This window comes from Dendrobates tinctorius, unplaced genomic scaffold, assembly GCF_039654945.1.
Source record: "Dendrobates tinctorius isolate UK_male_01 unplaced genomic scaffold, ASM3965494v1 ptg000054l, whole genome shotgun sequence".
NCBI classification, from domain to species: Eukaryota; Metazoa; Chordata; class Amphibia; order Anura; family Dendrobatidae; genus Dendrobates; species Dendrobates tinctorius.
The window spans coordinates 15,751,344-15,767,617 of record NW_027361722.1 but is presented as its reverse complement, the minus strand read 5'-3'; the positions used below and the strand labels follow the sequence as shown (position 1 = coordinate 15,767,617).

At 45.3% G+C, this 16,274-nt stretch overlaps 1 long non-coding RNA gene across 1 annotated transcript in view; it reads left to right on the top strand.

The window, feature by feature from the left end:
• The window catches only part of LOC141091516 (uncharacterized), a 200,423-nt gene that overhangs the window by 166,010 nt on the left and 18,139 nt on the right, over positions 1-16,274 (top strand). The window lies entirely within an intron of this gene.

Genomic DNA, 16,274 nt, shown 5'->3' with positions numbered 1-16,274 from the left:
ATCAAGAGTATAAGACCGGCGAGAGCGCATGCGCGGGCACCTGGAGCGTGCGGGTGCCTGGAGAGCGTGGCTGACAGCTGAGGGGGAGCGCGCCTGGACGCCCATGCAGGCGTTTGGTAAGCAGGACGCAGAGGAGACCGGGACAGCGTGGGAGCAGCGTCGCCGGCGGCGGCAGACCCGACCCCGGCGGTGGAAAACGGGGGAGGGGTAAAAACCGGTTATACCGAGACCACAGCTAATACGGTACACACTGACCTGCTAGCGGACATGAATAAACGCTACCTGTCTATGGATTTGGTTTATAATATTTATTAAGAGTTCACTTCTACATATTTTTGCCAAAACATTTTGCCACGGGGGGCGTGGCTTAGGCGCAGGTGATGTAGGTCGCAAACATGCGAGCTCCTGAGGTAACCCTCTAACTAGACGTATACTGTGACTTTTTTGCACATTTTTTGCTTCCATTTATGTTTAATTTGGTTACAGAAGTTTCAGTTCTCCCAGAGCCTTTGGAGAACTGCCCGAACATGACCAATGTGAGCCTGTTTATCAGGAGAGTAGATAAATATGTCATCCAAATACACCACCATAAAACGTCAAATGAAATCAGAGAACACATGATTAATGAAATTTTGGAAAACCGCTGGAGCATTGGTCAGGCCGAAAGGCATGACCAAATTTTCAAACAACCCTTCAGTAGTGAGAAAAGCGGTTTTCCACTCATCTCCGTCCCGGACTCGGATAAGGTTATACGCTCCCCGTAGATCTATCTTTGAAAACCACTTAGCTCCGGACAACTGGTTGTATAAATCAGGAATAAGTGGAAGGGGATGTGTATTCCTCACAGTTATCTTATTTAACTCACGAAAATCGAGGCATGGGCGTAAACCACCGTCTTTTTTCTTTACAAAAAAGAACCCCGCTGCCACGGGAGAAACAGAAGGACGAATGTGTCACTTACGGAGACTCTCGGAAATATATTCTTTCATCGCAGCCCGTTCTGGGCCCGAAAGGTTATACAAGCGGGCTTTGGGCAATTTAGCACCTGGAACCAGGTCAACGGCACAATCAAATGGGCGGTGTGGTGGTAAAACCTCAGCCTATTTTTTGGAGAAAACGTCCGTATAGTCTTTCAGGCACTCCGGAATACCTTCCAGACCCACGGACGACACAGACACCGTAACAAGACATTTTTCAGAACAATAGGGACCCCATTTAACAATGTCCCGAGATTCCCAATTAATCACAGGATTATGCAATTGTAACCAGGAGAACCCCAACACCAGTCCCGCAGGCAGGTTGTCCATCACAAAACATGAAATGTGTTCCTGGTATAAGGAATTCACTTTAAGGAGAAACTCTTCAGTATGAAACGTAACGTTATTCTTAACCAGTGGTGTTTTGTCAATGGCAACAATGTGAATAGGAGTCTCCAACCTAACTGTCCCTAACTTACACCTGGCCACCAAGTCAGAATCAATAAAGTTCAATGATGATCCGCCATCCACGAAGGCAGAAGTGGATGTAGAGACACTCCCACAACAAAGTTCCACTTGCAACAACATTTTTGAAAAGGCAGAAAAGGGTACCTGAGAGCCTGGGTGACCTCCACGACAAACAAAGGCTAAAGTCCAGAAAACCAGAGAGGTTGGTAACTATCGGATTGCAGACCCCTAATCCTGAACACCACAACTAACAGTAGCCGTGGGGGGTTCCTACGATGCCCTAGACACCTCGTCACAGCCGAAGGACTACATAAGCCTAAAGAAAGAAAGGGTAAATCTAAACTGCCCCAGAGCAGACCCCAAAGCAATAGACAGCCCCCAACATGTATTGTCGGTGAAAACAGATGAAAACACAAACACAGACAGAAAGACAGGCTGAGCAAACGATGGGGCCCATCTAACTAGATAGGACAGGACAGAAAAGATGCTGGCTGCGATCCGCAAAAAACCCTATCAAAATAAATCATGTCCAACACGTCTGATAGAAAAGGCCCTGAAGTCACTAGACTTCAAAATCACTATATCAGCACTCAGGTATATTCTGAAGACAGAGCAAAAAGATCTACTGATCAGTGACAAAAATGGAGTTCAGCCCATCCCAACCAGGGCAGGCTGAAAACAAACACTAAGAAGCAGACAATATCTCAAGGAAAAATAGCAGCGCAAAAACTTAGCTTTTAGTAGACAGGAACTTACTGGAAACCAGAGCTCAGAGCTGAAAGGATCACCAGCAACCCTGCAGGGCGTCGGCTGACTTATATCCACTCAGAAATTCCGGAAGTCCAATCACACTCTATCTGATCCGATGACAGGTTCCTCCCATCCAGATCACTTTCACCACCTCCTTTCACCAGCAGAGGGAGTTCGTCAGAGGTGAAGGAGAAAATGAACTCATAACACCCCCACATGCATTGACAGTGAAGCAAGATGAAAGCACAAACACAGGCAGGAAAATAGGCTTAGCAAACGATGGGGCCCAAACCAACTAGAAAGGACAGGAAAGGAAAGACACTGCCCGCAATCTAAAACCCTGCCAAAAATAATGTCCAACACAACTGATAGCAACATTAACCCTGAAGTCACTAGACTTCTCCCACTATATCATGCATATTCTGAGACAGAGCAAAAAGAGACCAATCTAATAAGGGACAAAGGAGGAGGGGTCACCGAACCCTCATCCATGCCACCAGGCCGATCAGGATGGGCCCGGTGAAAAGCACGAACCAATTTATTGGCATGAATATCAGAGGCAGAGACCCAAGAATTATCCTCCTGGCCATAACCCTTCCATTTGACCAAATACTGGAGTCTCTGTCTAACCAAACGAGAATCCAATATTTTCTCTACCTCATATTCCACATTGCCTTTAACCAATACAGGATCAGGAGGTACCACCACAGGAACTACTGGCTCAACAAACCTCTTCAACAGTGACTTGTGAAATACGTTATGGATTTTGAACGTAACTGGAAGAGCCAATCGAAAATAAACAGGATTAAGAATCTCCAAAATCTTATAAGGTCCAATAAATCTTGGCTTAAATTTTGGAGATGCAACCTTCATAGGAATATTCTTAGACGACAGCCAAACCATATCATCCACTTTAAACCGGGGACCAATGGTCCTACGCCGGTTGGAAAAGCGCTGGGCTTTTCCTGAGAGAGAGACAACTTATCCACCACTTGGTCCCATATCTGCTGCACTCTCACAACCACAGTGTCCACACCTGCAGGACGAAGATTCCACTTGTTATGAAGAGAATCGAGGATGAAAGCCAAAATTACAGAAAAAGGGTGACATCAGAGTGGCAGAACTAGCTCTATTGTTCAGCGCAAATTCGGCCAAGGGCAAAAATGAGACCCAATCATCTTGATCAGCAGATATAAAACATCTTAAATAAGACTCCAGGGTCTGGTTTGTTCTCTCAGTCTGCCCATTGGTCGGGGGATGAAACGCGAAGGAAAAGGATAACTGAATTCCCAGATTGGAACAAAAGGCTTTCCAGAATCTGGAAACAAACTGGACCCCTCTATCGGACACTATGTTCTCAGGAATCCCGTGTAGCTGAACCACCTGTTGTAAAAACAAGGGCACCAACTCAGCAGAAGATGGCAACTTTGGGAGTGGTACAAGATGGACCATCTTTGAAAATCTATCACAAATCACCCAGATAACAGTCATTCTTTGAGAGACAGGAAGATCAGAAATAAAATCCATTGAGATATGGGTCCATGGCCTCTTGGGCACCGGCAGGGGCATCAGCAACCCACTTGAACGAGAACAGGGTTTAGACCGAGAACAAGTCCCACAGGACTGTACAAAGTTCCTGACATCACGAGATAAGGCAGGCCACCAAAACGACCGACTCACCAATCTCTGGTACCAAAAATACCCGGATGACCAGCCAATGCGGAGCAATGGACTTCAGACATCACTCTCTTTCTCCACTGGTCAGGAACATACAATCTTCCCATAGGTCAACGCTCAGGTTTATCCTCCTGAAATTCCTCCAGGGTGCTTCTCAAATCAGGCGAAATGGCAGAAAGAACTACCCCCTCACCTAGGATAGTAGTAGGCTCGGTCACATTAAGAGAATCAGCAAAGAAACTCCTAGAAAGGGCGTCTGCCTTAACATTCTTAGTGCCCGGAAGAAAAGAGACCACAAAATTAAAACGCGTCAAAAACAAGGCCCATCTAGCCTGTCTAGGATTCAAGTGCTTGGCCGACTCCAGATAAATCAGATTCTCGTGATCGGTGAGGACCACAAATTGATGTCTAGCTCCCTCCAGCCAATGTCTCCACTCCTCAAATGCCCATTTCATGGCCAACAATTCCCGATTCCCCACGTCATAGTTGCGTTCAGATGGGGAAAACTTTCGAGAAAAGAAGGCACAGGGATTCATCTTAGAAGTCACAGGGTCTTTTTGGGACAACACAGCTCCTGCACCAATCTCAGAAGCGTCCACCTCCACTTGAAATGGAAGTGAGACATCAGGTTGCAGTAAAACTGGAGCTGAAGTAAATCTCCGCTTAAGCTCCTGAAATGCTGAGACAAGATGAAAGCACAAACACAGGCAGGAAAATAGGCTGAGCAAACGATGGGGCCCAAACCAACTAGAAAGGACAGGAAAGGAAAGACACTGTCCGCAATCTGCCAAAAACCCTGCCAAAAATAATGTCCAACACAACTGATAGCAACATTAACCCTGAAGTCACTAGACTTCTCCCACTATATCAGCACTCTGAAATATTCTGAGACAGAGCAAAAAGAGACCAATCTAATAAGGGACAAAAAAAGGCAAATTGGCAAATACAGATAAATAAGAGTGGAAATTCTGCACAGCCCATCCGGGCTGGCTGCCCACACAAAAAACTGAATTGACCAACAAGAGCAAGTGTGAACATAGCAAAAACAAGCTTAACTTGAGAAGACTGGAACTGAGCTGAGTCCAAGACCTGAGACGCAAACTGAATCACCAGCAACAGGATAGGGCGTCGGCTGTCTTATATCCAGTCTGATACTCCGGAGATCCAATCATTATCTTCCTCACCAGGTGGCAGATCACTACCAATTAAACCAACCTCACTACCTCCTGTCACCACCAGAGGGAGAACGGCAGGAGAACTCTCAACTGGTGGAGCAGAAAATGAGTTCATAACACATACGCATCTGATCAGGCTCATCATAAATATGCCCCAGGGCCTCAAAAAATGCATCCACAGTCATACGCTCAGGGGCAGTGGTAGGAAGGGAGAAAGCCCAAGCTTGGGGGGCTCCCCTTAACAGAGACATAATGACCCCAACTCTCTGACCTTCATCCCTAGAAGAGTGTGGTCTCAATGAAAAAAAAAAGCTTACAGCCCTCCTTGAAAACTCTGAACTTATTTTTATCTCCAGAAAAAGTATCTGGTAACTTAACCGGAGACTCAGGGGAAACTAATGTAACATCCCGAGCCCCCGATGAGAATACCCCCTGCACAGTGTCAGCGATCAGCTGCTGAGACTGAGCCAGGACTCGTTGTTCTCTAAGGAGTTTCTGAGACATCTGAGTCAGCTGCTTTACCTGCTCAGAAAGAGCGTGCATAGGATCCATCACACACACAGGGGAAGGGGAGCAGAGGAAAAAAAAATGGTAATGTTCAGTTATAATGTCAGGAACACCGCACTACACTCTCTCACTGAGCCAGTGCGCATGTCCTGAGTACAGAAACAGTGCTAAAAGATACCTGTGGAGCAGGGAAGCAGAGGTGACAATGCGTGCTTCAAACTATCGGTGTCAGGATCCTTTCAGCGCCGGAAAGTAAAGATGCACAGGACCTATGGTCATGTGACTGCAAGGGGGAGGGGCTTAGCGTCCTGCTTTCAGAGATGACAGGACACCATACAACAACTCAGTCAGGCAAAATGGAGGTCACACACAGTACTTGGCAAGCTAGGCACAGGAGGGACAAACAGACGGGTGATCAGACAAAGCCAAAGGTCATACACAAGAGGGCGACGTGGTACCAAGGGGACGAGCAGAGAGAAGTCGGGTCACAAGCAGAGAGTCATACACGAGAGGTAGCGCAGTACAAGAGGGACAGGCAGAACTTGTAACAGGGACAGAACCGGATCAAAACCAAGCAAGCAAGCAAGATATCAGGCACAAGGCACACATACGCACAAGGTCAACTAACTCAGCCGAGGGCAGGAGTGTAACTGACACCGGACCTAGGTCCAGTGAGCATTAAATAGCCGCCCTCTGCCAGAGAGAGGCAGAAACAATTAACCCTCAGTCTGATCAGGATGGGCCAAAGCGAAACCCCCTCCTGGATCATGACAAAAGGTTTGCATGGCCGCTCGGCCATGCGCTAATATAGACAAAGATTTAGACCATGTGGAGTGAGTGTTGTATGCATGTATGAATGTCTCTGGTGAATGACTCATTGGAAACCCCTACCCTTGGTATGCATTTGTTGCGTAACCTAGCTTGCTAGCGCCTAGGTTGAGGTCCAGGTAAAGGCAGAGTCAGAGACTGGTATCAACATCCACCGGTGGCTTTGTCTGTACGCCACGGTGCACATAATCTGCACTCCTCTGTGGTCAGCGTTTATTAGAGGCGTGGGACGCCGCATGCTCAGTAGGTCTAGAGGGACTAGAGGGACTCAGACCTCGTGACCTTGGGGCTGAGTTCTGTGACCACATACTGAGCGCTCTCTTGCCGAGTGCTGTGAGTGTAACAGGCTCCGGCACTTATGTTCAGCGGTAGTGCGGCTGTGTCGTAACAGAGTTCGCTTCTGTTCACACTGGGTGACGTTAACCCACGTGTGACCTTTTGTATACCGCTTTATACTTCCGCCATTACTAAGCAGCAGTTTACCACCCCTGCACGGTGGACCCCAGGCTGTGAACGCACCTTTACTATGATATTATTATTTGGTACGTTCTGCCAGCCCTAACAGAGGGTCTCCTTATTCTTGCACTTCATGGACTTTCCTCCCCGGTGCACGTAGGAGAGCCATTGGATTGGTTTCCCTCTAGTGTTCTAGTGCTTTAAAGTTTGTTGCTATTTTTGTTCAGTATTCTTGGTAGTGGTTTATTATTCTTGTTAATTTCCAGCTGGTGATAGCCTGCTCATACCAATCTTTTCTTTTTTCTATCATGGCAATTAATTTATTTACCTATAATGTGAGGGGTCTTAATAGTCCACATAGACGTTTCTCTATCCAGAGAGAAATAACTAAATCTATTGCGGATGTGGTGTGCCTGCAAGAGACTAAATTTAAATTGAACAGTCACCCTACCTTTACCCTGAAATATTTCCTGAATAGTTTTGAAGCCTCTGGCCCTTCTAAGAAAGCAGGGGTTATGACCTTGATCAGGGATTCTTTGTCATTTGAATTTTTGGAGGAGTTGACTGATCCAAATGGCCATTTTCATGTCCTCATCTGCAATTTAAATTCACAAACTTACAAAATTGTAAACTTTTATGCTCCCAATAAGGGTCAGGTTAAATTTTTAGATAAATTAATGAAAAAGATTGAATTACTAAAAAAAAGGCATTCTTTTGATTTTGGGGGATTTTAATTTGGTGCCCGATAACTTGCTTGCTCTTCCACGAATAGACTTGGTTCCCCTTCACTCATCACTTGGATGTTTAAACATTAGCTTTATGACATCTTTCGATGTTTAAATTCTACTTCGAAGGAATATACATATTTTTCTGATTCTCACTTGTCAGCTTCCCGAATTGATTTGATGTTATCAGATGTTTTCTCCCTTCCTAGATTTTCCTCCATATCCATAGGTCACAAATCTATTTCTGATCATGCCCCTGTACTTGCCAAATTGACAGACGGTCATTCCATAAATAATCAATCGTTATGGAAATGTAATACTATTTTCCAAAACCCTAAATATCATGACGAAGTCTCCCAAACTCTTAAATATTATTTTTCTGAGAATGTGAATGATCCTTCAAAACCATTCCTTCAATGGAACGCGCATAAGGCCTCACAGATTAAAAGTTTCAATCAACAAAAGATTAGGAATTTTCAAGCTTTGATTAAGGGGAAGGAGATGGAGCTGGCATTTGCCAATAGCTCTACCCCTTCTGCCACAACTTTAGTTGACCTATCCCAACTTCGAAATGAGTTGAAAGCCACCATTTTTTCATTTTATGATTCTGCAGTTAAACAAGTCTAAATTCCATCACTACATGTCCCTTAATAGGCCAACTCATTTCATGTTTAATAAAATTAAAATGACCAGAATACATAATAGAATTGACAGGATCAATACTGCTAGGGGAATTTCTCTGACGCACCCGCAGGACATTGCTAACGAATTCGCAAAATATTTTAATCAGCTATACAACTTGCGTTCTGATCCCTATCTTCCCGTCCAAGATGTGAAATCTATTCATGACTTTTTGTCTGCTATCAATCTTCCGGAAATTAACTCTATGGATTCAGACTTTTTGGCTGCCCCTTTTACTGCAGATGAGATTAGCGGAACAATCAAACAATTAAAATCACATAAGGACCCTGGTCCTGATTGGTAGAACAATAATTATTACACGTCATTTAGTGACATTCTAGTACCCCACTTGGTTCAACTTTTTAATGCCGCTGCGTCCGTTGGTTCTTTCCCTAAGGAAAATTTGGAGGCTACGATTATACTTATTCCTAAGCCTAACACAAATCTTGACCAAATACTTAATTACCGTCCCATTTCCCTAATCAATACTGATCTTAAAATTTATTCCAAAGCCTTAGCTAATCGGCTCAATCTTATTTTACCCCAATTGATTTCCACGGACCAGATTGGATTTATTAAACACCGGCAATCCATTGAAGGTACCAGGCGGCTGATAAATATTATTAAGTTAATTAATTCCCAAAAACTCAACTCCACTTTAGTTTCCCTAGATGCAGAAAAAACATTTGATCGCTTAAATTGGACTTTTCTCAAATGCTGCCTTCAAAAATTTGGTTTTGATTTGGATTTTATAACTAAAATTATGGCCCAATATTCTGACCCTCAAGCAAAGATTTATATTAATAACCATTTTTCTTCCCCATTTACAATCTCTTATGGTACCTTGCAGGGATTCCCTCTTTACCCGTTACTTTTTGCCCTTGCCATAGAACCCTTAGCCCAGCTCATTAGGGATGATCCCTCCATAGAGGGCATTAGCACGGATGGTAAAAAGTGTAAAATAAGTTTATATGCGGATGATATCCTCCTGACCCTTACCAATCCTTGTATTTCTATTAAGAGTGCAAACCCTTCTGCATAAAAACTCTTTATTTTCATATTTTAAAATTAACGAATTCAAATCTAAAATTCTCCAATCTAATCTCACTTGCATGCAAATTCAGAGTATAAAAGATTTTTCTCCTTGGGGCTGGGCAGAGAGGGATCTTATATACTTAGGTTTGAAATTTTCAAGGCACATCAAATTATTATTATTATTATTTATTGTTATAGCGCCATTTATTCCATGGCGCTTTACATGTAAGGAGGGGTATACATAATAAAAACAAGTACAATAATGTTGAACAATACAAGTCATAACTGGTACAGGAGGAGAGAGGACCCTGCCCGCGAGGGCTCACAATCTACAAGGGATGGGTGAGGATACAGTAGGTGAGGGTAGAGCTGGTCGTGCAGCGGTTTGGTCGATCGGTGGTTACTGCAGGTTATAGGCTTGTCGGAAGAGGTGGGTCTTCAGGTTCTTTTTGAAGGTTTCGATGGTAGGTGAGAGTCTGATATGTTGTGGTAGAGAGTTCCATAGTAAGGGTGATGCGCGAGAGAAATCTTGTATGCGATTGTGGGAAGAGGAGATAAGAGGGGAGTAGAGAAGGAGATTTTGTGAGGATCGGAGGTTGCATGCAGGAAAGTACCGGGAGACGAGGTCACAGATGTATGGAGGAGACAGGTTGTGGATGGCTTTGTATGTCATGGTTATGGTTTTGTACTGGAGTCTCTGGGCAATGGGGAGCCAGTGAAGGGATTGACAGAGGGGAGAAGCTGGGGAATAGCTAGGGGACAGGTGGATTAGTCGGGCAGCAGAGTTTAGAATAGATTGGAGGGGTGCGAGAGTGTTCGAGGGGAGGCCACAGAGCAGGAGGTTGCAGTAGTCAAGGCGAGAGATGATGAGGGCATGGACTAGGGTTTTTGCAGATTTTTGGTTGAGGAATGAACAGATTCGTGAAATATTTTTGAGTTGAAGTCGGCAGGAAGTAGAAAGGGCTTGGATATGTGGTTTGAAGGAGAGATCAGCGTCAAGGATTACCCCGAGGCAGCGAGCTTGTGGGGCTGGGGAGAGTGGGCAGCCATTTACTGTAATGGATAGGTTCATCCCCTCTCATCCCTGATAATTTGGACATTCTTATCTCCTTCTATTTCTCTAAAGCGCTCCGGTTTTATGAGGACAAGGAGTTGGTGGGGTAGGGTCCTCATTGTTAGATCGGTTATTCTCCCTAAAATTCTTTATGTATTTAGGTCCCTTCCATTACTCATCTCAACTTCCTATTTGACTAGTCTGCAGGCTCATCTAAACCTTTTTGTGTGGAGCAACAAGCGGGCTAGAATAGCATCTAGTCAGTTATACAAGCATAAATTGCGAGGTGGTATGGGTCTTCCTAATATATCGGCCTATTACTTTTCTAATGTAATTAAGCAAAGTCTTCATTGGTGGTCAGCTGATTATACGCCCTCATGGTTGGAATTAGGATCGTATTTTAATGCTCCTCACCCTGTAGGATTATTTTTAATTTATTCAAGAATAAAACTTTGATTCAGCATGATCATCCAATTTTTATGGCAGTTCTTGCAGCTTGGCAAAGACTCTTAAAAATAAAAAATGGTTTCCCTAAGAAGGAGCTTCTATTGAGACTTCCCCTTTCATTTTTGGGTACTGTTTTCACAACTGATCTGCGTCCGGATTGGGCTACTTGGGGAATTTCCAAAGTACAGGATATTTTTTATGGAAATAATTTTGTTTTATTTTCTCATCTTAGAAATAGGTATAGTGTTCCCTCATCTGCCTTTCTGAAACGTATTATTTTGAAAGCATTTTTGGAGCCATTTGTTCGCAATAACCCTCCTCTCTCGGAGCCTGCGATTAACGTCCTAAACAATTTGGGTCATGGTATATTTTGGACCATTCAGTATTTGCATTTATGGTTCAACAATGATGCTCAATTTGTTAAATCCCCATACATGACCAAGTGGGAATCTCTTCTGAATATTTCTATAGCTTCGGATGACTGGGAACAGGCTACTTCTTTAACTAAGTCCTCCACCATATCTACAGTATGGCCCTACAGGAGTCGTATTTTAAAGTCATCTCTAGGTGGTATTACTCACCTTCTCGTTTGGCACTTATAAACTCCTCTAAGGCTGTGCGCACAGGTTGGGTTTTTTTTGCGTTTTCGCGGCGATTCCGCATTACATTCCATGCAATCCTATGGGATTCCGCAATGCTGTGCTAATGCTGCGGATTTTACCCCTGCGGAATCGCATAGCGGAAAAATCCGCAGCATGCCCATTCTTTTTGCGGAATCGCGGTGATTCTGCACCAATAGGATTGCATTGAAACAGGGCAGCACAGTGGCTCAGTGAATAGCATTGTACGGTGGCTCAATGGTTAGCACTGCAGCTTTGCAGCGCTGGATTCCTGGGTTCGAATCCCACCAAGGACAACATCTGCAAGGAGTTTGCATGTTCTCCCCGTGTTTGCGTGGGTTTCCTCCGGGTTCTCCGGTTTCCTCCCTCATTCCAAAGACATACTGATAGGGAATTTAGATTGTGAGCCCCATCAGGGACAGTGATGATAATGTGTGCAAACTGTAAAGCGCTGCGGAATATGTTAGCGCTATATAAAAATAAAGATTATTATTATTGAAATGCTCATTTTACACACGTGGCTATGCCCACCATGCGTGAAGTGAGCGCTTCATGTGTGGATGGTACCCAGGGTCTGGAGGAGGGGAGGCCCTGGGTACCATAATCCTGTAAAAAATAGAATAAAAATAAAAAATATTGTTATTCTCACCTTCCAATGGCCCCCGATGTCCTTCCGCCTCGCTTCACGCTCCCGGCATCTTCCGGTCCCAGTAATGCTTTGGTCGAATGACCGCGATGACATCGCGCTCTCGCGAATGTGGAGAGAGGCGGGAAGAAGATCGGCGGCCGTTGGAAGATGGGAATAACCATATTTTTTCAATTATTTTTTACATCCTATCTTTTACTACTAGTGTTGAGCATTCCGATACTGCAAATATCGGGTATCGGCCGATATTCGCTGTATCGGAATTCCGATATCGAGTACCGATATTTTTTCAATATTGGATACCGGAATCGGAAGTCCCCATAATGCTATGAGCCACTGTTGTGGCTGTGATTGGCTGCCAAAATGACATCATCATGATGCGAGGTCTGTGCGCATCATGATGCGCCGTCAGTTCGGGCCTTCCGGGGGGGCTGTGCCGGCCTGCCGGTGGTCTGTGCCGACTGTCCGGGGGTCTGTGCAGGCTGCGGGGGTCTGTGCAGGCATCGTCCGATGGGACTAACTGTAAAAAAAAAAAAGTCCCTAGTCTCACTTTATGGCATTGCTGTGTGAGAAATTTCCCACGCAGCTTTTGCCATAAAGTGAGACTAGGGACTTTTTTTTACAGTGGCGGAGGAATACAGTGCGGAAGGATACCTACTTCCTGTCATTGGATTCCTGGAGCCCGTAGAGAACGGTAGCATCAGCTGATGCTGCTGTTCTCCACGAAAGATCGTCGTGGGACACTCGTGGACTTCTGCGGATCAGGGGTAAGTATATTGGTGGTTTGTTATTTTAATATTTATTCCACAGATGACAATGTTATATATACTGTATGTCTATATGTATGTATTGTATGAATGTATTGTATGTAGTATATATGTATGTTGCATGCATGTAGTATATATGTAGTATGCATGTTGCATGCATGTGGTATATATGTAGTATGTATGTAGTATGTATGTTGCATGCATGTGGTATATATGTAGTATGTAGTATATATGTATGTTGCATGCATGTAGTATATATGTTGTATATATGTATGTTGCATGTATGTGGTATATATGTAGTATATATGTGGTATATATGTAGTATGCATGTTGCATGCATGTGGTATATATGTAGTATGTATGTATGTTGCATGCATGTAGTATATATGTAGTATGCATGTTGCATGTAGTATATATGTAGTATATATGTATATTGCATGCATGTAGTATATATGTGGTATATATGTAGTATTCATGTTGCATGTAGTATATATGTATGTTGCATGCATGTAGTATATATGTGGTATATATGTAGTATGCATGTTGCATGCATGTAGTATATGTTGTATGTATGTAGCATGTAATTTATTTTTTTTTTTTAACATTCAACACATTAGCCGGATGATGGGACTACTACTGTCCCATCATTGGCTAATGTGTCAATCACCGTCATCAGAGGCGTATCTAGGCTTTCTGGCACCCGGGGCAAGAATTCGGTTCGGCGCCCCCCCCCCCAAGTACATATGCGACTTGCACACTTAGCCATGTACCTGCGAGTTGCTCCTCCTAATGCTCTCAATGTTCAGTAAAAAACTGAGAGACGCAGGAAGAGAAGCTCGTTGTCACAGGACCATACCTATGAAAATCGCATATGAGTGAAGTGTCCATGTGATGACTACGGCAACCTGCAGAGCTGAGTCCTGACATTGCAGCTTCTGAATTCTCACAACGAATGCACTGCACACTTTTAGGATTCTCCCTTGCCGATGTACAGTCATGTCAGCACAAGTATGTGATTTGTATACTTCTGGCCACATTCCGACTAGACGTGCCCGGCCTCGCTCTGTTCATTTTCATTGAGTGAGGCCACACATGTCTAGTCAGCATGTGACCACATGTATGTAAATTACCGGCACGAGAGAATCCTGACAGCGTTCAGTGAGCACTGTGAGAATTCAGGAGTCTGCAGTCACATAGAATGACTGCAGTCTCAGCATAAGCCTGGACAACCCCTTTAATGTTCCTAACAAATAAAAACATGAGAATTAGTCAGTAGCACAAATAACATTTACATCCAGGTACCTTATAGATGACGTCGTCTCTGCAGTCAGTCACCTTTTCTTCTAGACCCCATGATGAGTTTTCTCATCCACATCTCGTCTCTGCAGACTTCCATCTTCTCCGGTCTTCTGCAGCAAATCTCCACACGATGCCCTTAAAGATAGAAGTGTCATTATAATGCTCCTAAATACAAATATCTGCAATATACTGTCGCCTCACACTATTCCCCTCTAGCATCCCACCTGTTCACCATACTGTCTCCTCATATATTTACCCCCTCACTCTCTATACTGTCTGCTCACACATATCCCTGACTCCCCATACTGTGTCCACTTACATTAACCCATTCGCTCCCCATACTGTCTGCACCAATCCCCCATACTGTTTCCTCATACATACTCTTTATTTTGTGTCCTCAAATCCCCCACAAACATTAAGTACCCCCCATCCCCAGTCCAAATCCCGCCCACACATTAAATAACCCCCCATCCCCACTCCAAATCCCCCACACATTAACCCAATCCCCACTCATTAACCCCCATCAGCACTCCAAATCCCCCCACCCCCACTCCAAATACCCCCACACATTAACCCCAACCCCACTCATTAACACCCCCACACATTAACCCCCATCCCCACTCATTAACTCCCATCCCCACATTAACCCCCATCCCCACTCATTAACACCCCCACACATTAACCCCCATCCCCACTCATTAACTCCCATCCCCACATTAACCCCCATCCCCACTCATTAACGCCCCCACACATTAACCCCCATCCCCACTCATTAACTCCCATCCCCACATTAACCCCATCCCCACTCATTAACTCCCATCCCCACATTAACCCCCATCCCCACACATTAACCCCCATCCCCACTCATTAACCCCCACACTCATTAATGCCCCCACACATTAACTCCCATCCCCATTCATTAACCCCCGCACACATTAACCCAATCCCTACTCATTAACCCCCATCACATTAAATAACCCCCATCTCCACTCCAAATCCCCCCACACATTAACCCCATGGCATCCCCACTCATTAACCCCCACACACATTAACCCCCATCCCCACTCTAAATACCCCCACACATTAACCGCCATCCCCTCTACAAATCCCCCCCATCTCCACTCATTAACTCCCCCTCATCTCCCATCTTCGGTGGTTCTTCAGCTCCACAGAGGAGCACACTTACCACCAGCGTTTGCTTTGGGCGCCGGGGAGTGACGTCAGCAGCGTGATCACATGACCTGTTCACGCTGCTGACGTCGCTCTGGCCCGGCGGTCAGAGCTTCATTTGTACTGGCGTCTGTATAGACGCCAGTACAATTGTTCCCTGGGAGCCGGCACGCGCTCCTTCTCTGCGCCGGCTGTCAGCTTGACAGCTGACACAGAGAACCGCCGACTCCCAGGCCGGGGGGGCGGCAGAACGCAGCCGCCAAGGAGGACACTGCGGACCGCTGCATTAGGCGGCCCGACTGCGCCCCCCTGCTGGCTGCGCCCGGAGCAACTGCCCCGGCTGCCCCCCCCTAGATACGCCCCGACCGTCATGGTAGCAGGCATCGCCCGATGGGACTTGTAGTCCCATCGGACGATGCCTGCACAGACCCCCGCAGCCTGCACAGACCACCGGACAGTCGGCACAGCCCCCCGGCAGGCCGGTACAGACCCCCGGCAGTCCGCACAGACCCCCGGGCAGTCGGCACAGACCCCCGGAAGGCCCGTACAGACCCCCGAGAGGCTGTACAAGGACAGAAAAGGGTTTTTCTTATTCCGATACTGGAAGTCCCATAGACTTGAATGGGACTTCCGGTATCGGAATCGGCGATACCCGATACTTTTTTCGTATCGGGCCGATACCATCCGATCCGATATTTTAGGGTATCGGATGGTATCGCTCAACACTATTTACTACCGATGCTGCATAGGCAGCATCAATAGTAAAACGTTGGTCACTCTTTTCAAGCGCTATGCTTGACAAGTGTGAACAACCTGTCAATCACATTTCCAAGCGATGCTTGAAATCGCTTGGAATGCGCAAGCATTCTGCAAGTGAAAAACACTTGCAAAAACACTTGTTTTCCGCGAGAAAAACACATGCGTTTTACCCGCAGTGGGAGTGCAGAAATGTTGTGGAAATTTCTGCAGCATTTCTGCAATGTGGGCACATA